The 26720-nt window shown below is 41.6% G+C and overlaps 2 long non-coding RNA genes across 2 annotated transcripts in view; both read right to left on the bottom strand.

Moving 5' to 3' along the window:
- The window catches only part of LOC310714024, a 497831-nt gene that overhangs the window by 233720 nt on the left and 237391 nt on the right, over window positions 1–26720 (bottom strand). The window lies entirely within an intron of this gene.
- Window positions 4846–9407, bottom strand: LOC310713671. Its single transcript, XR_014529396.1, has 2 exons — window positions 9312–9407; window positions 4846–5248 (listed from the first exon to the last, which is right to left on the bottom strand). It is a non-coding gene; the product is annotated as an uncharacterized lncRNA (long non-coding RNA).

Raw genomic sequence — 26720 nt, 5'->3', positions numbered from 1 at the left:
TTAGCCAGCGCAGTGCTGCCCAAATGACATTGAAGAGTTCAGCCACTTCAGAATTACTGCAGAAGGTTCAACAAGGCAGTATGCAGGGATGTCTGAGAACTCTGCCAGAAATCGAAACGGGAGCAGGAATTGCTCATGTTTGTTTATTTGCCGCATGTCTGGCATGGAAAGCAATCCAGTAAATATGACCAGTATTTGCTGTTGCTGTTTTTGTTTTAAGTTTGCAAATAATAAGTAACTGATGGCTTCCTTGCTCCCCCAAAGAATTCCCACGATTCTTTGGGGGAAAGCCACAACTGTATGATGTTGCTTTAAATGTATAGCACAGATGGGGCCAAAATGTGACTAAGTATTCTGCATGTGTATCATGGAAAGGAAAAACAAAGAGAACATTTTTTTCCAAGCACACAGATTTCTGCAAATGTTAATGTTTTCCAAATGTTGTAATAGTCAACATAACAGGACTAGGAGGGTGGGGAAGTATCAGAATTATACTCTATTTTACTCTGGTTTTCTCCTGTTTTTTTCCCTTTACCATTTTTGGTTGGTTGTGTATTTTGGATTAGAAATCGGTGTTAAGTAGCTTTCCATATGGTGTCCTTTTTTGGAATGTTGTGCTGACACAGTAGCTATTGTGGAATGCTAGAATATTTAGGAGGCATGAGTCATTGAGGCCATCTGTAAATTGTTCTAAGTCTACCACAACTTCAAATGCCTTCATTTGTGAAACAACTTCATCTCCTGCCTCAGTATGTTTAGACCTTTCAGCAGTGAGTGACATTTTTCGGCTTCAAATAAATATTGGCTCTTCTTTAGAAGATATAACCCTGCATAAAAGCACTCAAGCTCATGGCTGGAAAACTGCTTTCCAGATTGCTGTGCAAAACAAAATCCCACCTCTGCAGCTAACACCATACATTTAAAACACACTTATATCAGTCATAGCTTACCCCAAAGTGTTCTGGGAACTGTTGTTTGTTAATGGTCCTGAGAATTGTTGGAAGAACACTATTCACCTCACAGATCTACAGTTCCCAGAATTCCCTGGGGAGAGGGATTGATTATTAAACTGCTCTGGAAATTGTAGCTCTGTGAGGAGAATATAGGTCTTCTAACAACCCTCAACAACCTTTAACATACTACAGTTGCCAGGATTCTTCGGGGAAAGCCATGGCTGTAAAATTGGTCTAATAATCTAACATGACTATGGCATAAGAAAGCTGGAGTTCTCCAAGATGTGATCCCATCACACAAGGAGTCACATTAAATATAGAAGCTGTATTTTGCGAATTTAAGCAATAGGTAGCAGAAGCATGCAGTTTTAGTTTCTTCTAGCAATGCGTGCAGAAATCAATCCCACACACTATCTGGGTTTGACGCACTTGCCCCTGTCCCATGTCCTCCCACTCTGTCAGTTTGGAACATCAGCTGCTAACAACAGGGCATTTACTGTAGTTGTCCCAGATTATGGATTTGTGTTCCCTTTGCAGTTTGGGGATGTGTCACATCTCTGCATTTGAAAAGCCTGGACAATCTCTCTTTTTTAAGCATGTGGGTGGGAAAGGCTGTTTATCTGTTCCATACTAGTTTGGTTCTTTTAACAGGAAGCTGTTGCTGTTTAACTTAAAAACAGATTAAGGTAGATTTGTTTAGATTTGTTGCTGGATTGTGTTTCAGTTTGCTTACACCTCTTTTAACGCTCACAGAAGAAACATACAGAAGTTTCAAATAAATAGGTGACAAGTGTCCTCCATGGATCTCCATGCCAAGCAACACAAAGTGATCCACTTACCGAGTACAGCATCTATGAAGCACTCTTGAATCTTGCCAGTCTGAGCATAATTGTGTAGGTGTGGATCTTCTTGATATGCAAATGTATTCTGATTGCAAGGTTTGGATTTCTGGGGTTCTCTGAAACCTCTGATCTTCACACGGGGGAACATAAGTGTTTACAGAATAACAACAACAAAAGTTACAAGCCACTTGACTTTACCATCTGAAATATAAAAATGGGAGTTCCACCAATCCTATTTTTAAAAAAAGTTGGCTATGCCAAAGGCTGTCAAAATCAAGAGGCTGTGTCAGGCTTACTTCAAACTTTCAGTCACCCACATGCATAGCTTGTCATAATTCAACCGTGTGGGTGGAACACTTGCTAAGAAATGTGTGTGAACACATGTGGGTTGAGAAGATTTTTAATCAAGCAACTGTTTTAGAGCAGAGATGGGGATCCAGATATTGTTGGACTCCAACTACCTTCCTTCCTGACCATTGACCATGCTTACTGAGGCTGATGGCAGGTGGAGTCCTGCGCCATCTGCAGAGCCTTCAAGTTCCCCATTTCCATTTTACAAGCCACATGGTGCATAGCCATCTTCATGTGTAAGTGAATGTGAGAAGTGGGCCTAGAAGTTTGCCACTGCCATTACATGGAAGCAGCAGTCTTAAGTGCACTTACGAAGCACTAAAACCCTCTTAAAGCCCTGTCGAATGAATGCTTACCCAGAATTCCCAGTCAGTTCATTAGAGCTTTGGCCATAATAAGTGCACTTAGCATCGCAGCTTCCTTGTGAACAAAATGGCAATGGCAGCCTTCCATTTGTCCGCAGTAGCTGCTTCACATTCTATGTGAAGTTAGCAGCATATGTCTCTTTCTTTTCTGTATCTCTGAATCATAGGGGATAAGGAATACTGCATTAGTATTTCACTGGCCAAACCAAGAGCTGGATATTGATAAAAGAAATATTTTCATTCCCGGCACAGCTTCATCCCTTTAAAATGCATTGCGGCAGAGCTACAAATGACTGTTAAATCATGAGGTAGCTGACAGCAGCTACCAACAAAAATTTGTATACCTTTACAATAAATTACCTGGGATCCAAGGATGAAGAAAACAAGAACAGAAGGAGAAAGTGAATTATCCTCCATGCTTATTTAGTCAAAGCTTAATCTCGGCTGCAGCTGAAGATGGCTTCAGCTTGGTTTCCTCAGGGGGATCTAGGCACTTCCAGAGAAAAAGGGCAACCGTCCCAGACACTAAATGAATGGGATACTTAGCAGCAAGGCAATGAACTATAAACTTCTGGTACAAGAAAACCATTTTGAAGCTTCCCTGGGTGAAGAACTTTGAAACAATGCATTAATATTGATTCCCACTTCCGCTGCCAAAGCTGGCTGTCCCAGGTCTCTTATGTCTCTGCTGGTGCATTCGCAATTCTACCTGTCTCTTTCTTTTCCCCTAGCTGTTTCCTGCTTCCTTGTTTTAGCCCACACAGAGCACACTGCAGATGAAAGAGAATGAGAAGTGAATGCAGTGTATCGCAGAACAAAAGAAAAGGGCATTTATATGAATATGTAGGGAGCTGCAGTATGGTTAGGCTTTTATACAACCTGTGATGCCTTCAAGGGGTTAAGCTGACAGCTTCAAGCTGGTGGGAAAGTACTAGATATCACTGCCTTAGAGGTTTCAGTGAGGTTGACTTCAGATATGTGTCGACATCAGTAACCTTAGTGGTGTGTGCGTGTGTGTGCCATGCCAATCATGTAGAGAGGGATGAATTTTGGTTTCTCGTTTTTCCATGCTTACATTCAGTTCTCCCCATTTCCAAAGCAATCTGCAATATGTTTTTATAAAATCCTTGTGCAAATTTGTCAGCATTTAGTGCTAATTTCTCTCAATACACACACGTTCAGGTATGCAGTTTTGACTAATTTACTCAGGACTAGAGGAAATTATATATATATATATATATATATATATATATATATATATATATATATATATGCAGGTTTTGGTGTCTTCGGGTGTCTTCCCGTGTAAGAGTTGGGGTGTCTAGGCGACGTTTCGACGAGGTCTCACTCGTCATCTTCAGGCTGGTGCTTTCGGCTTCTTGTTACTGGAACAGAGCGGGATCTCAGTGTTTGAGTTCCTATAAATACTGTAGAGGGGTGTGGTGTATTGCCTCAAAAGTTCTGGGCAGAGGGGAAGTTCCCAGGCTAGTGTTCTTTTCTTCGCCTAGACACCCCAACTTTTACACGGGAAGACACCCGAGGACACCAAAACCTGCATTCCTGTACCCGTGAAAATCTACGAAAACATATATATATATATATATATATATATATATATATATTTTCCCTGGTCCCCACAAAAAGCAAGCAGCAGCAATCCAGTGAATGGGTGGTTGCTGGGTTTGTTCTGCTTGCCTCTCCAAACTCAACATTTGTCCAGGAAGGAAAGGCTTTTGTTTTGTGAAATCTGTGCCAAATCCTTGGCGTGGTGGGACTTTGTGCGATGTAGGCCCAAAGATTAAGCGCTGCAAGGCAAACTCACTGTCTTTCCCTTGCACCACCTGTGTTTAACCCACAGGCTTAACTGTCGTGAACCGAGAGGAGTTGTACTTGGACTGCCCAGGGCACAGGGAAAGAGTACCTGAAATCCAGCAGTAACAATGAAAGCAAAGCGGCCTGGCTTGTAATCATTGGTGTGCAGGTGTAAGAGAAAGGAAGGGAAAATTGATTTCTTATAAGCAAAGCACATTTCTAATGGAAATGTAAACTGGACTCTGTTGCCTTGTTTGATGTACATTCAAACGATTGCTTCTTCACCCAGAAATGAAAGTTCTTTGTGTCAGGGCAGGTGTGTATGGATCTACCGTTTGTCAGAAGTCAGGCCATAAAACAAGGCCAAGGTACTGATGAGGATCTGTTTGAAAATGTCTCCTTTCAAAGCAAATATTTTGTAAGACTGACTTGGAAAAAAACAACAACTTCAACAGAAGAAATATTTCCTCCACTCTGCCCCTCCTCTGCATTTGGAATAACTGGAGACGGTAGCAAAAGACAGACTTTGCTGTGTTTGTTTTTAATGTGATTTCCAGAACTGAGGTCATTTTTCAGACGGGCCATTGAATAATGTTTTATTTTGTTGGTTTCCTTTTGTTTCCTGGAAGAAACAGGAGTGGAAACAAAACCTAGGGAATTAGCAAAATTAATATTTACGGGTTTACCTTCCAAAGCAGGGGACTTAGAGCACAACTGTTGTTCATTTGTCTACTGCTTTGTATTACATGTCCTGAAAATGTTCAAATACCAGGATTTTCTTGTCTATGCTGTAAGGTTTCCTTAAACCCCATACTGCTGCTGATTTTGGCTTTCTGTTTGCAGAAGGATTCACTCAGGCTTAAGGAGAGGAAAAAGCGTGGATTCTTTCTGATAACTGACTTTGACATCATTTTGTGTCTGAAAGCTGGAAATAAAAAGAAAAGTTGAGTTACCATTCTACAGAACATTTATTATTTTACAGTACACTCAATGCATTATTAGAGGTCCTTTTCAGATGCACTAACCATGGCAGCTCAACACATAATAGGCAAGATGTCCTGAAGGTGGTGAGTGTCGCTACCCATGCCCCTTTTTACTATAAAAAGGAACCTATGTGTTGTCCATTTACAGACCATCAGTGTTTTGTGGAATGGATTCAAGCACATACCAGAAATTTAGGTTTGTGCAAGTAAAGATTAAATGGCTCTTGTGCAAGAATCCCCTTTAGAAAAGAAACAGATTTATTACAGTTAGGAAACTGTAAATGTCAAATAGGAAGATGTATTAACACCCCAGAAGGAAATCGGGATGAATTCTCATTGTTGTATAACCAACCCACTAATGAATCAGAATAGATGCTCCATAAAGCCCAGAGATAATCCGACCTTCATGTAATGTAATTTTGGCAGCTCCTGCATCCAAGCCGGTGCCAAATGTTTTCTTCTGCCTTCCTTTGGACCACATCAGGGAGGCCAAGTCTTGTTGTCTGGGCAGCCCAGGACCTCAATATGCGCTGTCCAGGTTTGCGCACCAGGGAGGTCACTTTGGTGCTGTTCATGCAGCCGTTTGACTTCACCCCTGGAGGCACACTCCATTGTCTTACAAGACAGATGGGTGCCCGCAAAAAAATGTAAGCTCTGTGCAAACAAATCAGGATGCATGCTGAATAACTAGAATGTCTAGATGAGCTATTAGAACACTGAGCACTTCCGCAGTAGAAATATGTACATTTTAATATGATGATTGCATAGTGGCCAGGACAGATAACAACCATATTCTCAGAACAATTTTGGAACTGTTTCATCATTTTTAAAACAAAAATGTAATATATATATATATATATATATATGCAGGTTTTGGTGTCCTCGGGTGTCTTCCCGTGTAAAAGTTGGGGTGTCTAGGCGACGTTTCGACGAGGTCTCACTCGTCATCTTCAGGCTGGTGCTTTCGGCTTCTTGTTACTGGAACAGAGCGGGATCTCAGTGTTTGAGTTCCTATAAATACTGTAGAGGGGTGTGGTGTATTGCCTCAAAAGTTCTGGGCAGAGGGGAAGTTCCCAGGCTAGTGTTCTTTTCTTCTTTTGTTCCTTAATTACTTGAGGGATATCTTGAGTGATTTCTTGAGTGATATTCTGAGTACCACTTAGGTGGGTCATTAGGTGTGGATTAGTTGCTAAAGCCTTCGTGTCTTGACCTCTTGAATTTGTGAAGAGTTTTTCTGGGAAGATGGCTGTACTGCACTTAGTTGTGCTTTGGCTTGGCTTCGTGTATAGGGGCGAGCTGTGGTTTTGTGCCCTGTGTCAGCCAGATCTGTGTAGGGATTGCAGGGGGGTGCAGCATCCGGAGGTGCCACTATGGTTTGGTTACTGGATGGTGTCTGTAATTTATCTGTGGAGAGGGTCTGGGTTTGGGTCTGGTGTGGTTGATTGGTGGTGGCGTTCTGTGTGCCTCTGGATCTGGTGTCGGTTTTTGTGGGGAGGGCTAATTTCCAGATGTCTGGCAGGCGGGACGTGTCGTCACGCTTGTTCATGTTGTGAGGGTGTTTCTCTATCTCGATGGCTTCCATGATTATTCTCTTGTGGTGATGTTCCATGTTAAAGAGCAATTTGGAATCTGCAAAATTAATTTCGTGTCCTGTTTCTTTCATGTGTTGGAAAAGAGAGGAAGATTTTTCTTCTTTTTTGACGGCATTCTTGTGTTCTGCGATACGTGCATTTATTCGTCTGTTTGTTTGTCCAATGTACGTGGCTGGGCAGACTTTGCAGGGTATTTCATAGACCCCTTGGTTTTCCAACTGGATTTTATCTTTGGGGTTTCTGAGGATATTGGCTATTTTTTGGTTGGTGCAAAAGGCTGTTTTGATATTGTGTTTATGGAGGATTTTGCTAATTTTATCTGTAGTGCCCTTGATATAAGGAAGGAGGGCCATGCCATTGTTTTCTTCCGTGTCTTGGTTTTTGGGGGGTGTTTCTTTTTGGATTAGCTTCTTAACCCTGTTTTGCTGGTATCCATTGGCGATTAACACATTTGAGAGATTCTGTAACTCAGTTGTCAAGTGGTCTTTGTCAGCCAGGCGTTTGGTTCTGGAGATGAGGGTCTTGGCTACGGAGTTTATTTGTGCAGGGTGGTGGTGTGATTGAGCATGTAAGTAGCGGTTGGTGTGTGTTTTTTTCCGGTAGATAGTGTGTCCTAGGGAGCCATCAGGTTTTTTGTAGATTAGGACGTCAAGGAAGGGAAGCTGGTTGTTGGCTTCTATTTCCATAGTGAATTGTATTTTGGGGTGTAGGCTGTTGAGATGTTCACACATCTCAACAGCCTACACCCCAAAATACAATTCACTATGGAAATAGAAGCCAACAACCAGCTTCCCTTCCTTGACGTCCTAATCTACAAAAAACCTGATGGCTCCCTAGGACACACTATCTACCGGAAAAAAACACACACCAACCGCTACTTACATGCTCAATCACACCACCACCCTGCACAAATAAACTCCGTAGCCAAGACCCTCATCTCCAGAACCAAACGCCTGGCTGACAAAGACCACTTGACAACTGAGTTACAGAATCTCTCAAATGTGTTAATCGCCAATGGATACCAGCAAAACAGGGTTAAGAAGCTAATCCAAAAAGAAACACCCCCCAAAAACCAAGACACGGAAGAAAACAATGGCATGGCCCTCCTTCCTTATATCAAGGGCACTACAGATAAAATTAGCAAAATCCTCCATAAACACAATATCAAAACAGCCTTTTGCACCAACCAAAAAATAGCCAATATCCTCAGAAACCCCAAAGATAAAATCCAGTTGGAAAACCAAGGGGTCTATGAAATACCCTGCAAAGTCTGCCCAGCCACGTACATTGGACAAACAAACAGACGAATAAATGCACGTATCGCAGAACACAAGAATGCCGTCAAAAAAGAAGAAAAATCTTCCTCTCTTTTCCAACACATGAAAGAAACAGGACACGAAATTAATTTTGCAGATTCCAAATTGCTCTTTAACATGGAACATCACCACAAGAGAATAATCATGGAAGCCATCGAGATAGAGAAACACCCTCACAACATGAACAAGCGTGACGACACGTCCCGCCTGCCAGACATCTGGAAATTAGCCCTCCCCACAAAAACCAACACCAGATCCAGAGGCACACAGAACGCCACCACCAATCAACCACACCAGACCCAAACCCAGACCCTCTCCACAGATAAATTACAGACACCATCCAGTAACCAAACCATAGTGGCACCTCCGGATGCTGCACCCCCCTGCAATCCCTACACAGATCTGGCTGACACAGGGCACAAAACCACAGCTCGCCCCTATACACGAAGCCAAGCCAAAGCACAACTAAGTGCAGTACAGCCATCTTCCCAGAAAAACTCTTCACAAATTCAAGAGGTCAAGACACGAAGGCTTTAGCAACTAATCCACACCTAATGACCCACCTAAGTGGTACTCAGAATATCACTCAAGAAATCACTCAAGATATCCCTCAAGTAATTAAGGAACAAAAGAAGAAAAGAACACTAGCCTGGGAACTTCCCCTCTGCCCAGAACTTTTGAGGCAATACACCACACCCCTCTACAGTATTTATAGGAACTCAAACACTGAGATCCCGCTCTGTTCCAGTAACAAGAAGCCGAAAGCACCAGCCTGAAGATGACGAGTGAGACCTCGTCGAAACGTCGCCTAGACACCCCAACTTTTACACGGGAAGACACCCGAGGACACCAAAACCTGCATTCCTGTACCCGTGAAAATCTACGAAAACAAATATATATATATATATATATATATATATATATCTGTTTCAAGGCTACCATTTCTCATCAGCACATTATGTGATGTTCTTTTATCATCACCACTCCTATCCACACTATTGGTGGTCATAGGAAGAATCACAGAATTGCAGAATCAGAGAATTGTACAGTTGGAAGGGACCCCAAGGGTCATCTAGTCCAAAAGTTAAGAAACTCACCACAGAGCAGCTGGTTTCAGTGGAATATGGCCCATTAGATATGTAAAAATGCCCATCTTTAGATGCCCAAGTCAGAAGCTTGTTTCTGTCTACTCACAGAGGTACAAAGTGTGGTTGTGCTGATCTACACCATCACAAAAGCAGGGGTAGGAGGAAATGAGAAAGGAAGCAGAATACAGCCACTTTCAGACTGGCAACTCCTACTGCCAACCAGCCATCAATTTCCCACTGTCAGCTACATTCAGAATTATAATTGGCTTTCCTCACTTTTGAGGGGTGAGGTATAGTAGTCTGTGTAACTTTATTTGATCCACTAGTAGAGATGACATAGTCAAAGGGATGGGAAATCTGAAATTGTGAGCCAGCCGTTTTTAATCAATTCTTTAATTTAAAGTACTTTTTATATCAGCACTCTTTCATAATTACTTTCATAACTTTTTTTTTTTAAAAAAGAGAGAGTCTAAAAAGTGTTGAAATACTAATTAAAAGACCAGCAAGAAAAGGAAAATGAATATAGTATTAAAATGGTGCCTTCTGGAAAGGCAGCATGTCTAAATACCCCCACCCCACCCTTTAAAATCAATGTTCTGGCACAGCAGCCCAAATCTCCCTTATACCAGGCTGGGAGAGGGCTTGATTAGGCAGAGGTTCCTCTTCACAACCAGCAAATGTGGGAGGGCCAGTGGGAAGCTCTGAAACAGAGTATTTTAAGGACAGGGCAGAGGCTGAGCTGCCCTGGAATCTGCATAGGGTCCCAATTGGGCCTAATCATCTTGCCCCCACACCCAGATTTCATTGCGGCTGCCACCACTGGCAGGGCTAAAGATGAAACAGTGGCTCTGCTGTTCTACAAAATGTCACCAGTGGGAAGTTACGGTTGCACCCCAATACGCTTTAAAAAAAGTGAAATGAGGTTTTAGTGCAAAAGATCAATAAAAAATAAACAAGGCACCTGTAGGAAAGAGGTGTGCCAAACTAGATGCATGGCAAAAGGTTTCCCCATCTTACATGCCACTGTTTGCATCAGAACTACACTTCTTTAAAAAGAGGGAAGTGTATCATTGATTTGATGGTGCACTTAGGGATATTGTGCTAGTGTTATTTTTGTTGCCAAAACAAACAATTTTTAGTTAGATTTTTCTGCCATCTGACAATGAAAAGAGATGGGAAAACACAGTGGGGCAAAGACCTAATGATGATGATGTCACAAAGTTCTCTTATAAGAATGTGAGTTTTCCAAAATAAACATTTGGTGTGGGAGACCTTATAAGACTGGAAGCAGAGAGAAGATTGATCCATTTGATGCACCTCAATACTATATATATATATATATATATATATATATATATGTTTTCGTAGATTTTCACGGGTACAGGAATGCAGGTTTTGGTGTCCTCGGGTGTCTTCCCGTGTAAAAGTTGGGGTGTCTAGGCGACGTTTCGACGAGGTCTCACTCGTCATCTTCAGGCTGGTGCTTTCGGCTTCTTGTTACTGGAACAGAGCGGGATCTCAGTGTTTGAGTTCCTATAAATACTGTAGAGGGGTGTGGTGTATTGCCTCAAAAGTTCTGGGCAGAGGGGAAGTTCCCAGGCTAGTGTTCTTTTCTTCTTTTGTTCCTTAATTACTTGAGGGATATCTTGAGTGATTACTTGAGTGATATTCTGAGTACCACTTAGGTGGGTCATTAGGTGTGGATTAGTTGCTAAAGCCTTCGTGTCTTGACCTCTTGAATTTGTGAAGAGTTTTTCTGGGAAGATGGCTGTACTGCACTTAGTTGTGCTTTGGCTTGGCTTCGTGTATAGGGGCGAGCTGTGGTTTTGTGCCCTGTGCCAGCCAGATCTGTGTAGGGATTGCAGGGGGGTGCAGCATCCGGAGGTGCCACTATGGTTTGGTTACTGGATGGTGTCTGTAATTTATCTGTGGAGAGGGTCTGGGTTTGGGTCTGGTGTGGTTGATTGGTGGTGGCGTTCTGTGTGCCTCTGGATCTGGTGTCGGTTTTTGTGGGGAGGGCTAATTTCCAGATGTCTGGCAGGCGGGACGTGTCGTCACGCTTGTTCATGTTGTGAGGGTGTTTCTCTATCTCGATGGCTTCCATGATTATTCTCTTGTGGTGATGTTCCATGTTAAAGAGCAATTTGGAATCTGCAAAATTAATTTCGTGTCCTGTTTCTTTCATGTGTTGGAAAAGAGAGGAAGATTTTTCTTCTTTTTTGACGGCATTCTTGTGTTCTGCGATACGTGCATTTATTCGTCTGTTTGTTTGTCCAATGTACGTGGCTGGGCAGACTTTGCAGGGTATTTCATAGACCCCTTGGTTTTCCAACTGGATTTTATCTTTGGGGTTTCTGAGGATATTGGCTATTTTTTGGTTGGTGCAAAAGGCTGTTTTGATATTGTGTTTATGGAGGATTTTGCTAATTTTATCTGTAGTGCCCTTGATATAAGGAAGGAGGGCCATGCCATTGTTTTCTTCTGTGTCTTGGTTTTTGGGGGGTGTTTCTTTTTGGATTAGCTTCGTAACCCTGTTTTGCTGGTATCCATTGGCGATTAACACATTTGAGAGATTCTGTAACTCAGTTGTCAAGTGGTCTTTGTCAGTCAGGCGTTTGGTTCTGGAGATGAGGGTCTTGGCTACGGAGTTTATTTGTGCAGGGTGGTGGTGTGATTGAGCATGTAAGTAGCGGTTGGTGTGTGTTTTTTTCCGGTAGATAGTGTGTCCTAGGGAGCCATCAGGTTTTTTGTAGATTAGGACGTCAAGGAAGGGAAGCTGGTTGTTGGCTTCTATTTCCATAGTGAATTGTATTTTGGGGTGTAGGCTGTTGAGATGTGTGAGGAAGCTATCTAGTTTTTCTTTCCCGTGTGGCCAAATTACAAAGGTGTCGTCAACATATCTGAGCCAAAGTTTGGGTTTGTGTTCTGACTTGTCTAAAGCATTGGTTTCAAAGTGTTCCATGTACAGATTTGCGATGACCGGTGAGAGGGGTGATCCCATAGGTGCTCCTTCTATCTGTTTGTATCTTTGTCCATTGTGGATGAAGTACGTGTTGGTTAGGCAGTGGTTGGTCAGGTCCAGGATGTATTCGGGGGGATTGTATTTGTTTTGAATGGCTGTCAAGGCTTCATTAATGGGCACTTGTGTGAAGAGAGATACAACATCGAAGCTCACAAGTAGGTCATCGGGATGTAGGTTTTGCTTCTTTATTGTTTCTATGAACTGGAAGGAGTTTGTAACGTGTGAAGAGATGGATTCTGCATAGGGCTGAAGTTGCTTAGCGAGAAATTTAGCGAGATTTTGTAGAGGTGAGCCTATGGAGCTGACTATTGGTCTGAGTGGTGTTCCTTCTTTGTGTATCTTGGGGAGCTACCGAAAGGATCCTGAAACGAACTGAACTATCCCTAATCAGAAACGAACTACATAAGAAAAGATACCTACTAAACCAAACCAACAAAGATCTGCTCACTCTTCACCTCAAACTCTGTAACAAAATCCACCCTGCACTCTGGGACAAATGCAAACAACTAGCCGTCTGGAGAGCTGAAACTGAGACCTCACATAAGACAGACACACACACCAACAAACTCCACAAACTAGAGAGACGCCAGAAGCCCAGCCACCCTCCACAACAACCCATGAAACAAACAGTACATAACATATCAGACAGGATCCTCACCTCAACTGAAACCAAAGTACTCTCCAAAGGTTTCAACTTTGCAGTTACCCCGAGACGCATCCCCACGGAAAACATCATATGCGGAGTCGAAGCTAGCCTAACCAAAATCAACCCAGATGAAGCCAATAAAATCAGACTTGAAGTCACCAACATCCTCTGCTCCAGCAAACCACCCAGAAGCAATTTACACAAAGAAGAACAGAAAGCACTCACCAACCTGAGGAAAGACAACAACATAATCATTCTCCCAGCAGACAAAGGTAATGCCACTGTTGTGATGAACACATCGGACTACCAAGCAAAACTATCAAATCTACTCCAAGACCCTACCTACCAACCTATAAAAACAGATCCCACCACCTATCTGGAAAAAACCACCAAATCCAAAATAAAAGCCTCTCCTATCAGTGAAGAAATCCAGCTAAGAATCATCCCCAGAGAAAAATCATCCAGATGCCCCAAACTCTACGGCCTCCCCAAGATACACAAAGAAGGAACACCACTCAGACCAATAGTCAGCTCCATAGGCTCACCTCTACAAAATCTCGCTAAATTTCTCGCTAAGCAACTTCAGCCCTATGCAGAATCCATCTCTTCACACGTTACAAACTCCTTCCAGTTCATAGAAACAATAAAGAAGCAAAACCTACATCCCGATGACCTACTTGTGAGCTTCGATGTTGTATCTCTCTTCACACAAGTGCCCATTAATGAAGCCTTGACAGCCATTCAAAACAAATACAATCCCCCCGAATACATCCTGGACCTGACCAACCACTGCCTAACCAACACGTACTTCATCCACAATGGACAAAGATACAAACAGATAGAAGGAGCACCTATGGGATCACCCCTCTCACCGGTCATCGCAAATCTGTACATGGAACACTTTGAAACCAATGCTTTAGACAAGTCAGAACACAAACCCAAACTTTGGCTCAGATATGTTGACGACACCTTTGTAATTTGGCCACACGGGAAAGAAAAACTAGATAGCTTCCTCACACATCTCAACAGCCTACACCCCAAAATACAATTCACTATGGAAATAGAAGCCAACAACCAGCTTCCCTTCCTTGACGTCCTAATCTACAAAAAACCTGATGGCTCCCTAGGACACACTATCTACCGGAAAAAAACACACACCAACCGCTACTTACATGCTCAATCACACCACCACCCTGCACAAATAAACTCCGTAGCCAAGACCCTCATCTCCAGAACCAAACGCCTGACTGACAAAGACCACTTGACAACTGAGTTACAGAATCTCTCAAATGTGTTAATCGCCAATGGATACCAGCAAAACAGGGTTACGAAGCTAATCCAAAAAGAAACACCCCCCAAAAACCAAGACACAGAAGAAAACAATGGCATGGCCCTCCTTCCTTATATCAAGGGCACTACAGATAAAATTAGCAAAATCCTCCATAAACACAATATCAAAACAGCCTTTTGCACCAACCAAAAAATAGCCAATATCCTCAGAAACCCCAAAGATAAAATCCAGTTGGAAAACCAAGGGGTCTATGAAATACCCTGCAAAGTCTGCCCAGCCACGTACATTGGACAAACAAACAGACGAATAAATGCACGTATCGCAGAACACAAGAATGCCGTCAAAAAAGAAGAAAAATCTTCCTCTCTTTTCCAACACATGAAAGAAACAGGACACGAAATTAATTTTGCAGATTCCAAATTGCTCTTTAACATGGAACATCACCACAAGAGAATAATCATGGAAGCCATCGAGATAGAGAAACACCCTCACAACATGAACAAGCGTGACGACACGTCCCGCCTGCCAGACATCTGGAAATTAGCCCTCCCCACAAAAACCGACACCAGATCCAGAGGCACACAGAACGCCACCACCAATCAACCACACCAGACCCAAACCCAGACCCTCTCCACAGATAAATTACAGACACCATCCAGTAACCAAACCATAGTGGCACCTCCGGATGCTGCACCCCCCTGCAATCCCTACACAGATCTGGCTGGCACAGGGCACAAAACCACAGCTCGCCCCTATACACGAAGCCAAGCCAAAGCACAACTAAGTGCAGTACAGCCATCTTCCCAGAAAAACTCTTCACAAATTCAAGAGGTCAAGACACGAAGGCTTTAGCAACTAATCCACACCTAATGACCCACCTAAGTGGTACTCAGAATATCACTCAAGTAATCACTCAAGATATCCCTCAAGTAATTAAGGAACAAAAGAAGAAAAGAACACTAGCCTGGGAACTTCCCCTCTGCCCAGAACTTTTGAGGCAATACACCACACCCCTCTACAGTATTTATAGGAACTCAAACACTGAGATCCCGCTCTGTTCCAGTAACAAGAAGCCGAAAGCACCAGCCTGAAGATGACGAGTGAGACCTCGTCGAAACGTCGCCTAGACACCCCAACTTTTACACGGGAAGACACCCGAGGACACCAAAACCTGCATATATATATATATATATATATATATCTCCTGTAAAGTTCCATGCCAGGAAACTCTCCAATTTTTATTTTTATTTTGAGTTCCATAAGTGCAGGCATATATGCCAGAAAAAAGCTCTGCTTTTAAGGCAGTTTCTGATATACTCCTAACATTTCTGAATATAGCAATATGGATAAACTACATTACTTATATGTGGGTAGGTTTTTATATATTTATCCTGCAAAAGTGCACTTCTTTTTTTAAAAAAGAGCAGCTTGTGGAATGCGTACTTATAAGCATTGATTTTGCTTATAGATTTACCTCACATTTTCCTCTTTCGAATGTATTGCTGAGATCATTTCAGATGTTTAAGATGAACCCATTAATTGAGAATAAATATTTGCACTCTCCGAAACATCTTCATGTTTGTGAAACAGAATCATGTGTGCGCACAGCTGTTGGGCAATTGTATTCCAGGATATTGGTGCCAGGAATTCATCACATTCCTCTTCATTCATCTTCTCATGGGCTTCCTAATCAACCCCTAAATAGCCATGTAATTTGAGATGGAGCAAAAATGTTCTGTTGGCTTCCCTTTTACCTTTCTGCCCCCCCCCTCTGTTTTTCCTGGCACTGCATAATTGTTGTCACTGTTGAAAACTGCTAGCCTGTTTCCACATAGGAAGATGGTGATCCTCACATTATGTAGGAACATAGTAATGTGCCTTATACTGAGTCAAAGTTGGCATTATGCACACTGGGGGTTGCTGACCTGGTACCCCAAAGGCAGGGGGGCCAGGCTCTGGATTTTCTTTCTTTCTTTTTTCTTTCTTCCAAAAAATAAGTCTCCAGTCCTCCTAGGAAAAAATAGAGTTCTGAAGCTCCCAGCTCTGAGACAACCCACTCCCCTCAATGCAATGATGTAGTGTTGTCCCAATGGTACATTGGGAAGAAGGGGGGATATATAATGTAGGGGTGCCACCACTGCTGTTAGGTCCCTTTTAACTTGTCTTATGAGTGCACTTCTAGCAACCCCCCACTCCTAAAAAATTGTGTGAATTCTTCCATGCCTCCCCCAAATAGGTCAATGGTTTTCATTCCTGGTCCTTTGCCTTCCCATGTTCACCCTGAATTTTAAAATTGGGTGGGAGTTGAATTAGCACTCCTTGTCATGTAGCAAGTGTTGGCAAACTGAGTTGTACAGATATTATTCTAGAGACCTAACACACATGAATGATTCTTCCACAGCTCTTTCAAAAACATATAATTGGTTGAAGGGGGGAATTTTAAAAGTACAAGTCATTCTGGAGTTTGCTGAAGTTCACTGAAATTAATACTTCTCCATTTAAATTGCCATTCAAGACACACATCAGCCCTGTGGAAATACATGGGACTTACTTCAGAATAGACACATATGATTACATTGCAAGCTAGGCTTCCATAAATTTCAATGGGAAGAAAAAACATGACTCACTTTCACTGGATTTGGAACATCATCAACGTAATCAATAGAACACTATTGTCACACAGCCTACATGTTGAAACCAATCTTAACTCCCAAATAACTCTCCAAGAAAGCGTGTCTTCACTGCCAAATAGTTTACATAAATTCTGAAAAGGAAATTGTCTTCAGGATGATTTCTCCCACACATGAATTCATGTGAACTCCAACAGGACAAAATAGTTCCTTTTAACTCAACTTGCCTTTTTTTGCTTTCTGGGGGAAAGGGTATTTTAATTATAGTTAAACATGGAATGAGCTGCAATGTACAAAGGGAATAAACCTCTGAGCAATATATTGTTATAGATCTACATAGGAATGTTGGATCAATGACAGCTCACTGTGATTTCCCATTATCTTAGTCTATTACAGCACTCTGAAAGATGGTTAACACTTCGTGAATCTTGGCCAATTATTCTTTTCATTTCATCAGGATTTCATTTTCTCTCACCACCCGACTCCACTCATAGCAGGGTTGTATCTGAATGGCACAAATGATTGAATAAACTTTAATTAGATGCCTCTGAGCAGGAAAGGTTCTATCACTCTACCTTCTTTCATTCAACACAGTGCTGAGTAGCTGATGAGACTTTTGTGTGCTTGGGTGAAAATGGAGTAGGAGAAAGGTGGTGATTTCTAATATTTAAAAAATGTTGATAAAATCATTTGGTTTCCTTTCCACCCAGCATTATTCACATTATACCCCGTTTAGCATCAAACGGAACAGAGATCATTAGAATCTGCTGGCCATTTTAAAATATATTGGAAACAGTGAGGATCTGCTGGTAGGGCATTCATATTTAAGAACCCAATCCTATGTGTGTTTACCCAGAAATAAGTGTCACTGAGTTCATTGGGGTTTCTGTTGATGAAAGGGTGCATAAGATTGGATAAACACACTTATCTGGAAGGAAGTCTACACTGCACTCAATGGGACTCACATGTAGGCACATGAAGGAGTGTGCTGTTGATGAGTTAAAACATTTAGTGCAACTTGTATTTTTGTTTCAGGAAAATAAATAAGGGACTAATGTCAAGAAGACAAATAGAAAAGTGTATCTACTGTCTGTAAGGTAGGTAAAGGACCCCTGGATGATTAAGTCCAGCCAAAGGCAACTATGGGGTTGCAGCGCTCATCTTACATGCAGACTGAGGGAGCTGGCGCTTGTCCACAGACAGCTTTCCAGGTCATGTGGCCAGCATGACTAAACTGCTTCTGGCACAACAGAACACTGTGAGGGAAACCAGAGCGCATGGAAATGCCATTTACCTTCCCACCACAGCGGTACCTATTTATCTACTTGCACTGGCATGCTTTCGAACTGTTAGGTTGGCAGGAGTTGGAACAGAGCAACGGGAGCTCACCCCATCATGGGGATTCAAACCACCAACTTTAGACCACAGCACCACCCATGCCCTTACTGTCTGTAGAATGCATTAGCAGTATGATAACGGATGCACAGGTGAACAACCTGCCCAAATCATAAGAGCTGTAAGTATTATCAGCAATATTAATTAAATTTCTGCCCTACTCTTCTTCTCAAAGGAGCCCAGGGTAACATACAACCAAACTGTAAAACAATACGATTAAAATAAAATAAAAGCAAATATAAAATATTTTAAAACACTAATAGTATATATGTGTGGTGTGTGCGCATGCGCGTGTGTGCATGCACGCAGCATGCACACATTATTATCTCTATCACTGATGCAACATTTATGTTTCCAGGGATAAAAATTGTGAAGGCTACTTAGTAAACAGGGCTAATCTTTGACAGACTGTCTCAGAGGGTGATACAAATACTTTTATTTCTGTAATCTCCCATCCAAATGCTCATAGTCATAATGTCACACTTTGAGCAAATAGCAGTAGGAAGCGGTAAGTACATGCAAGGTTTTAAATATTTGAAGGTGGTGGCCTGGAGCTTGAAAGCATTAAAAAGAAAGAAAAAGATTGCTTTCTAAGCACTTGTAACAAAGTTACATGACAACTATTATTCAGAAACTAACAGTGAATCAAACCAAATAGCCCTGATCAGGAGATGCCACCATGCGTGACAATCTTCCTGAAAATGGGTTGACGTGGTAAGCTTTTAAAGTGCTAATTACCTTTTGGTGCAGAGAGTGACTAGAATTAATCCACCTGCTTTCTCCAAAACAAGTGGTGGCACTGTCAGAGTTGTCAGTAACAAGTATTTCTTTAGCAGTGAGTGTAGCATCGCAGTCCAAAAGAATATACCACAAGTACGTTCCTGGACACAACCATTCCCCCACCATCCACTCCAAAGGGATTAACCATCTTTGGTGGGTCCTACAATTAGTTGAGATGCCTCGCTTACAGTTCCATCAGTGGCTGTAGTGTAGTTTGTTGTAAAACACTATGAAGCAAGCTTGTTCTCTGTCATGACACCCAGGATGTGCAACTCCCTCCCGCTGGAGATATAGTTGCCTTGCCATATTAGCAACCTCCAGATATTTTCATAACACATAACCTACAGCCCATGGGTCTGATAATAGGCCTGCTAGCCCTCCTCATTCAACCCATGAGGCTGTTTGGGTAAAACCATTGCACCCTGCCTTATACCTTAAGTATTTACCTGTGGGTCAGGTAAAGATGTAGCTGAGCTAAAGGAAATTTGGAGTCCAATCAGCTCTGGCTCTGCAAGCCCCAACAACCAGCTGTCAATCATGGCCCAAGAGGGGTGGGGAGGATAAAAACTTAACCAGATCCCCATGCCTGAATTTAGAATAACATTTTGTCCAGACCTACGGGATCAGCTGATTTAAAGGCTTGTGCCTTTGCTTCTGCGCTACCATGCTGCTGTATTTATTGTTTTAAGGTCTTGATGATGCTTATCATTTTTATAATTTTATGCTAATTGTTAATTGTTTAAGTAAGAGCATTGCATTTGATAAAATGTTGCATGCCACCTTGAGAACCTGTGGGATGAAGGGTGGATTATAAATAAATTAATACTAATAACAATAACAATAATGATAATATTGTGAGTACTATGGGGGCAGGGGGGATGTAAACTCACTCCTTTATTAACAGCTGAAATAATAACAAAGTAACAATATACTTGAATTTAGTATTAACTGAAAATAAATCAACTGGCCAGTCAATTCTCTATTTTCTGTCCCGTTTGAAGGATGGGAGGAAAGTGGAAAGTCTAATTTGCTTATTTCATTGCTGCCTTGCCAAGGGCAATAGTAATTACACTAAATAAAATTAAATCAATACATTTACTTCCTAGGCAGGTATCATGCCATGAGGCCCAAGTGGAAAAGATAAAGAGAAACTGAAATAATTAAAACTTGAGAAAATAACTATGATAATTAGAATGCTCATTAGTCTTCATAATGGGCAATAGCACACAGGAGGTAAAAAATTCACTTGGTGTTTCTGTGAGTACAACATCAGAAACATCCTTTTAAATAACTGAATCAATCACAAACAAAAAGTGACTAACAGGGCACACTTATTTGTTACTACTCAAAAGTAAGCTTCATTGAGTTCAATGAGACTTACTTCTGGGGTAAGTATATATAGGATAATGGCCAAAATAACATTTCCCTTTTCCTTTGCCTGGGGAGCGCATATCTTCCACCTTCCATCAAAACAGATAAATACGCTGCATGTTCAAATGAAGGTATTTTCCTCACTCCACGGTGGTGCTAAATTGAATGAGACATTAATTGCATTCAACATTCCACCAGCTCATTATTTAATTTCTCACCTGCTTACTGATTTTTAAGTTATGATCTGTGTGCTTTCCCCTCTGGCAAGTTTATTCCTCACTTTTCAATTTACTCCCCTCATCTGCACGTCTGCAAGTTATTTGACTGTCTCTTAAAAGAGGTGGTGTGCTTTGCATACTATTGTGGCGGTGAAAATTGATTCACTTCCATATTATGTTTCACATGTTTCAGGTCTTTGCATACTCAACGTGATAACAGTTTGCTGCTGGCTGCAGTTGTTTAAGAGACAGAAAAGAGGTGGGTAATCAAGATGGAACAATGCATGTCTGTCCCTGGGAATTCTGCACGCCCAGTGCTAGAATTTTGTGAGAAATTTCTTATTATTCCTGCTCCTCTGAAAGTAAGTATCTGACAGTGGTGTGTGGTCAGTGGACTAGGGGGACTAGGCTAGGCCTCTAATTGTTTTCCTGCTGCCTCCTTCCCAAAGCCTGGGAAACTTCTATCTGGCTTAGGCAGAATGCTCAGGTACATAACGTCAGGACATCATGACGTCAGGACACCCACCCACTCCCATCACCCTCACAAGCTGGTGCCTCTGGCCCTAACTGTTCCCCTATTCACCGCATGCCCCTGGTACCTAAGACCACTGTTGTGGCAAAAGCAATAGGTCCTAGTCTACAACTCTGCCTTAGGGTGGTTCTCTCACTGCTGATAATGCAATGCAATGGCAGCATTGGGAAACCTTTAGTCTATGGGTCTGAAACAGGGACAAGGTCAGGACCTTGGACAGCTCTGAACATGCTGATCCAGAGCCCAGAGGCAAAGTGCCAGAAACACAACTATGAATCCTGCAGAAAGACCAGTTACCCAGCATTGGCCTGGAGCAACTGCCCAGTTTTTATGTCTGACCCTAAGAGTTAATATGGAAAACAGTCAATCTCCCACCAGCCATTTGGTAGAGAAAAAACATCTGTCGCTATTGCAGAGTTATGCAATTGTTGGTACACTTGTCCGTTTCCTGATGTATCATTTTACCTTGCTTTGTGAATTATTTTAACATTTTTTATTATTATGCTATGCTTTATATTACTTATTTATGATTAGGCAAACAGCAGTATAGAAATCCCTAAGTAATTAAAATTAAAATTAAAGCCTTTCTGCCTCTCGTCCCCGAGTGTTACATCCTGGTATGAGCCCTGCATCTGAGTCATGGGGAACCACTAACAGGGACTCCAGTGAAGATCTCAGTGATGGAACAGGAATTTATGGAACTGGGGTGTTCCTAAGATATCATCAACCCAATTCATTAAGTGCTCTCTAAATGAATACAAGAAACCTAGTCTGATAACATATGAGCAGTTAGTGTAAGCTGGAGTTATCCACTAGTGACCGCCTGTTTTTTTTTTTTCTGGATGACATGGTCAGAAATGGAGAAATCATGATCTAGAATTAGAGGTATTTGGAACACTGGAATATTTATAAGCTCTCGAAGTAATCAATGAGAGTATATCATCCACAGTATGACCACCAACCTTTCTTTCTAGCATTTAACAGTTATGTAGCAGGCATGCTTGACAAGTGAGATGTACATTGTTTGGGATCCATTCTATTTTTGTTATTGTAAGCTGTTTTAAACAGCTTTTTTAATGTTATACCCTGGGACCTTAGGGAGAAGGGTGGGAAATTTATTATTATTATTATTATTATTATTATTATTATTATTATTATTATTATCATCATCATCATCATTTATATAATAAAAGTAACAATTAGTAATTTAATAATTGACATTTTTCATATATATAATTAATATTTAATAATTAATAACGCTTTTGAACTGGTTCAGCTCTCCTCAGCACTGCACTTCATTACGGGCGTGGGGCGGGGAAGCTTCATCTGTTGAACCTCTGTCCATTATGCTATCATGAAAGTCACTCAGTGGTGGCAAGGAAGGAAACTGCCAGCTGTGTAAGTCTCTGTTTAAGCAGCATTATATTGCTTGTAGAGAAGCATATGTTCATCACAGTCCAAAGCTTTCCGTTAGTGCTGTCCCAATGTCAGTAGTTTGGCTGTTACCCAGAATCAACACATGGTGTTATCTGGAATCAGCATGTCTAATATAGCATTTCCATAAGCTGAATTCTTTAGGCTTTGAGTTAGGGAGATATCACACAAATCTCCTCCAGCTTTTCCACATCTGTTGCAAACTGTGTTTATTTATTTATTTTTGTAGGGAGAGCATGTAAACTCATGAAGGCCTTGACTAACGTGAATTTTGAATTCCCCAGCCTTGGCTACTAGGCCTTGTACTTCCCACTGATGTTGCCAGAAGACAGGTACATTGCGCAAAGATATGCCACAGCCTACAACTGACATGAACATGCTGTTAACAAGTGCTGAGAGTCAAGCTGTTAGCTGAGGGAAAATAGAATTCACTTGCTTTCTGGCTTATTCTGAGGTTATATCCTCTAAATCCTGCTCTTCCTCTTTTCAGTCTAAAAAGTGTGTGCAAAAGAATTACATGGAAACAATAAAAAATATCACAAGATTTAAGGCCTGAATTGAAACATTTTTTTTCTGGACTGTGTACCCTAGGGGTAGATAACACAGTCCCCTCCAATTGTTGGACTCTAGATCCCATCATCCCTGACCATTGGTCACACTAGCTGGGGTTGATGGGAATGCAGGAAAATTGTAAAAAAAAAAAAAAAAAAGTTTTGTTTTTTTTAAATTATAGCCATTCTAAAATTCCCTCCTTTAGTGAATGGGGAGGAAACTGAGCTTTGTTTTTAGCTGTTCTAATTTGGTTCCAAATTGGAGGTTGAACTGATGGGTTTGGTCTAGCTCTTGACCCTGCAGGTGAAGTATATGCCTTGAGGGAATTGCCAAAAGAGCCTGTGGATGGCAAATATACAGACCACTGGAACCCAAATGATTGAATTTTTGGCATCTAAATTTAATGAAGAGTTCTTGACATGCCAGCCTCATCAGTCACATGAGCCTATGCCTCCAAGCTGGTGATGCAGTTACAGCATAGACAAGGGTCTACTGCTTCAGCAAGAACTAGGCCTCTGAATGCTCATTCCTCTCCCGCCACCCCCATACACAGAGTTTTTGCTCAACAAAACGTATCCGTGAAACGTAGTGACAGAGCAGTGAAGCTAACATATGAGTCCTGTTAGTTTCACACCTTTTAGTTTAATAGATTTTGTTTGGAACGCATTTTTATTTTGTTCACATTTGTCTTTAGGCTGGCTCAGAGATCAAAAGAAGTCATATTTAAGAAGGTGTTGTGGAAATATTTCTATTTCACTACTGCTGAGAAGAAAATGAATCTCTAGGCTGGGTTTTCCCCGCTTTCTTTCTGGTTAGAAAGTTCTTCATCAAAATGAAGCAATCTGTTTTTCTTCTATTTTATTTTATTATTTTGCAGAGGACTGACATATGCCAGCAAATAAACTGGGGGAGAAAGCTCCACTGAACTAAGTGGTACTTATGTTTGAGTAATCATTGTGTGGCTGCAATACTGCATCACAACTCTGCATAGAAATAGGCCAGCTATGGTTCTCCAGATGAAAAGGCAAGCAACATCTCATAGCCAAACCACTTCACATTACTTCAGCTCTTTAGAAGAGTTTCCTATTAAGCTAGTTCTACAGAGGGATGGGGAACTGAAGGCAGAAAGTGCGCTATTGGAAGGAGTGGAAGAGATTTGGGGCTAGGGACAGGAAAATTTGTCAATTCTGGTTTCTCTTATTTCCAATATTCAGTTCTCCACATGAAGATTCATCAGCATTTTTGTGCAAATTTCTTCTGATATTGCAATTTCTTCCAACGTACACATTTCTGCAAAGCAGTCTTTCCTAATATAATGCAATTCTGTATGTTATTTTCACTAATATGTGCATATTTGTGAACACGTTATTCCAGCATATGCATTTATGTACACATTACTTGGCTGGAGAGCTGACGATAAAGGACGGCTGTGTTTTGATTCATACACAGTTTCAGAAAGTGTAAATTGAGTAGACTCACCTTCAAATGAGAACAGAATTTAATTTCTCCCCCATCCCTTGTTGGAAGATGGAAAGTTAACCAAGGATGGTGACATGTGAGGAGGAATGGTAGCCCAAACTGAACATTGCTAAACACGTTTTAAAGCCTAATACAATAAAGTGTTGTATATTTTTAAAAAGCTCCCCGTTTGTTATATAAATCATATTTGAAATTGCATTATGTCTTAAATATCCTCCTCCTGATCATCATCACTGTGAAAAGGGACAAAACGTTCTTTTTGTTTGTTAAATAGGAGATCTGCTGTAGCAGAAGCTTCACAGTAGCTTAGATGGCATATGCACTTATTGGCCCAATCACACACATGAAGGGAGCATTCACAAGCTCAACAATTGCTCCTGCTCGCTACTGCATTTAAAAATTATGCATGTCAGTCTTCAGACTATAGATGAACCTTACATACTGCCTGATACCCAAATGATAATTTATACCCATTGTTTAATTTGCTCTGATGAATGGGGAAAGCAAACATGATAATTATCATTATCACCATTATCACCTATTATCATCTGGGTGGCCTTTCAGCAAACTTTACAGAACTGTTCCCTGCTGAACAATTCTCCCATTGTTATTTTCTCAGCAGCCTTTATTCTCTCAAAATCATAGTACACCCACTGAAACCAATAGTGGTGTCCATTGCAAAATTATTCACCTGCTGTTGTGTGGGCAGGGCGGTCCCTCCCCCTACCTAGCTGATCCCTGGCAATGACTCCCCAGGCGGGATTGGGCGATTGGCTGAGGTAGGCGGAGACCCCCAGGTATCCAGCCTGGGGAGGGCGAAGCCAGCCCGTACTACCGGGAGCCACACTGGGATCTGGGGGGCTATGCTCGACCATGCAAAAGGTGCCCCGCCTTTGATGTGGGGAGCGATCATTGCAAAATTTGCCTCGATATCAGTCTGTCTCTAGAGTTCACCAAATGTCAAAACTATGAACAGTCAACAAAGGGTAAGGAAAACAATGCATTCATTGGTCCGTGTCTATGCTGCGTATCTCTGCATGTTGGAAAGGCATCTGAATTATAGCAGGGCTTCCAAGCCCCTAAAAAATCCCACCTTTCTGGCTGAATTGGTTATTGTAGGATGGAAGAACCATTCACTCCTTAACAAGAAAGGTGTATGCTCACCATCATGTTGGGACCAAATGGATTTCCTCCTCTTCGTTGAAACTCCAATTTGAATCTTCCTCTCCAATATTGATCCTATCTCCCTGCCACTGCTGGATTCTAAAATGGCCCAGCCAAATGGATGTCAGAATTCTGATGTTGGTGGTACCAAAAAGGGTGTGTGCCAGAGGACCAGGAAGTGGTTTGAATCCTTCAAATCCATCCTGGTTCCCAATGTCATATGAGTTGTTTCCACTGGGAGGGAAAAAGTAAAAACAAACAAAAACACTTTTAAAAAACATTTGAAAGATGGAATGAAGGAACTAAGGTGGGAATGTTAAGGATAGTAGGAAAGGATATATTGAATAGGTATTATCTTTTCTTCACTCACGCTAGTAAGTGATGTAGCAGAGCAAATTCCCCTCAATATAGCTGGAAGCTAGTTTGAAGATTTGTTTGAATCTCTTAGTTAAGATTATTTCCTGGTGTCCCCTTTAATCCCTCTTAAAAGAATAAAGACACAGGAGTCTTTCTGAGTAAAGTAACAAAAAGTTTACTCACATTTCAGTTCATGATATGATCCCTGAAAGGCAGGCTTTACTTGGTAGTTACACAATAAACAGTGAGTTCATCAAAAATTACATTAAAACAACAAAATGGCTGCAGGAGAGCAGCATAGCAGCAAAAAGATAGAACAAGCAAAACAAGAGGAAAACAACAACTGAGAAAATGGCTGTGTAACTTGGCTCTTTTGTGGAGTGAGCCAGAGCCAGGGAAATAAGGAATGTTGCTTTTGACAGTACCAATGGATTACATCCCACACAAAGAATATTACCCTGCCTTCACATTTGCCCTGCCAGCTTGAGCCTGGCAGGGTGTTTGGCAATGCAGCTGTAGCAACTTTAGATTTGGTCCCTCCTTCACC

This window comes from Podarcis liolepis (assembly GCF_965112155.1).
Source record: "Podarcis liolepis genome assembly, chromosome: 8".
NCBI classification, from domain to species: Eukaryota; Metazoa; Chordata; class Lepidosauria; order Squamata; family Lacertidae; genus Podarcis; species Podarcis liolepis.
Note: the sequence above shows the minus strand (reverse complement) of the source record. Positions and strands in the feature narration are given on the sequence as shown.